The sequence below is a fragment of the Montipora foliosa genome, chromosome 11, assembly GCF_036669935.1.
Source record: "Montipora foliosa isolate CH-2021 chromosome 11, ASM3666993v2, whole genome shotgun sequence".
NCBI lineage: Eukaryota > Metazoa > Cnidaria > Anthozoa > Scleractinia > Acroporidae > Montipora > Montipora foliosa.
Window position 1 is genome coordinate 41616046 of NC_090879.1, and position 2500 is coordinate 41618545.

At 40.0% G+C, this 2500-nt stretch overlaps 1 pseudogene; it reads right to left on the reverse strand.

Annotated features, from left to right (window-relative positions):
* Positions 1-2163: 2163 nt before the first annotated feature.
* Positions 2164-2500, reverse strand: part of LOC137977515 (uncharacterized) — a 1434-nt pseudogene continuing 1097 nt past the window's right edge.

The window sequence follows — 2500 nt, forward strand, 5'->3', positions numbered from 1 at the left end:
GCCCAGACTCTGAATTTCTGAAAAGACCTGGAATACTGATCAATGGTGCGTGGAGCCTTGGACTGCAATGCACGAGCCGGAAGAGAACTGGCAAGTCTTCGGAGTTCAGGATTCTGTAGGGTGGAACTAATCTGCGCAAAAGCAATATCACCTTGTGCAGGAAGAAACAAAAATAGAACAAGAATTTTTAGTCTAACACGGGCTACTACCAGCGGCGTCCAGAGTAAATCAAATGTGCAAAAACCCAGTGGCAAAACAAATAAACACACAAAGCCAAGTGGCAAACACTTAAAATTCCAATAACTGATAAAACAAAAAATACAATCTAATTGCTTAGATTTAATTAGCCCCATTAATACATCCAGAGTAAAACAAGTGTGTAAATGCCCAGTGGCAAAACAAATAAACACACAAAGCCAAGTGGCAAACACTTAAATTCCAATAGCTGATAAAACAAAAATACAATCTAATTGCTTAGATTTATTTAGCCCCATTAATACATCCAGAGTAAATCAAGTGTGCAAAAGCCCAGTGGCGAAACAAATAAAACACACAAAGCCAAGTGGCAAACAGTTTAATTCCAACAGATGAAAATCACAAAAAATACAATCTAATTGCTTAGATTTAATTGGCGCCATTAATACGCAAGAAAAGGACAGACGAACTAAAATTATCAGAACCAAAAATACAATTCTTATTAACGCCGTGAACAAAAACTCGCTTCCCTTCAGCAACGTAAAGGAAGTCAACAATATAACTACGGAAAGAACGACCTTCATTAATGATGGATGGCCAAAAAATGGCAGACGGCCAATAAGGGACCACAAGGGCGCCTACGCACTTACATAATTTGACATGCTCAATAACTTGAGTGACAAGGCAAACAGGAGGGACCAACCAACAGTTCTCACCTTGCCAGCTATGACTAAGAGCATCTACACCCAAAGTGTTGGGACTGTAAAAGCGCGAATAGAACCTAGGCAACTTGGTATTTGCATAACTAGCAAAACAATCTACAGTGAAAGGACCCCATCGAGAATCTATTGCAAGAAAATAATCGTTGGAAACACACCAGTCGTCAAAATCAACGATCTTACTGTAATAATCAGCTTTCTGATTAAGCGTACGAGGAATCCATTCCACTGACAACCTAATACCATGAGCAGAAGACAAACAGAAAATATCCTTAGCAATAGTATTTAAATGTGGCTTATTGCTGCCGGAATCTGTAATGAACGCTATAGCTTTATTATCAGTATAAAGCTTAACAGAGGAATTATGCAAAATGGGAGCAAAACTTCTCAACGCAAAACTAACAGACTTCAATTCCCTCCAAGTGGAGCTTTGCTTCATTTCAAGATCATCAAAATTCTTGTGGGCAACAAGAAACCCGTCGACCTCAACATAAATGTAAGAAGCGCAAGCAACGTCACTAGCGTCGGAATAGACAATGTGATGAGGAACATTAACTGGATAGACAAAAGGTCTAGAATTAAGTGCCCGAGCATTGGCACACCAATAATTTAACTCAGAAATAGCTTCATCAGTAAGAAAAACCCCGGCATTCCAAGATGCTCTATCTACAATAACAGAATGCAATGCTTTCGTCATAATCTTGCAAATATGGCCAAAAACAAGCATACAGGAAATGATACGCCCGGTAACCTGAGCCAGCATCCTGGCAGTTACTACACGAGAACTAAAAACCTCCCCTATGGACGCAAGCAGAACTGATATCTTATCTTCAGGAATAGACAACAAGCCCCGAGCAAAATCCCAGTGAAAACCAAGCCAGCGAAGCAACTGACTAGGGATCCACATACACTTATCCTTATTTGGGACGAACCCCGAGCTAATTAAATCAGAATGCACCAACAAAGAATGTCGAAGGCAAGTATCCTTCGTACCACATACTCCCAGACCGTCATCTAAATAAACTACAATGCGGAGGGCCTGAGAACGCCAATGCGTGACGAGGGGACGCATAACTTTGGTGAAAATATAAGGGCCCATAGAAAGACCAAAGGGCAGGACGACAAACTTAAAATATTTCCGAACCCCATTGAAAACCCACGAAAAACCGAGAAATCTTTGATGTGTGGGGTAAATTTCAACATGATGATATCCAGACTTAATATCGAAAGAATAAGCCCACAAATTAGAAAGAGACTCGCCGATCAAAAAATTTAGCATAGACTGAGCATCCTCAAACTTAATTTTGGACTTATTCACAAAGAAATTAACATGCCTAAGATCCAATATAAGCCTCTTCTTACCACTTGACTGTACAGAAACAGACAATGGGTTAACCACGTCAGGCGGGCGAGTACACGAAACAATAGAGCCAACCCTAAGTAACTCCTGAATAGCGGATTCTACAAAATCACTCTCACCCAAAGCTGAGCGATTATTATTAAGAAAAACAATTGTAGGTTCCCGTGAAAAGGGAATCTTATAACCAAAACTTAAGGTATCTAAAATAAACTTAGAGGCACCAATG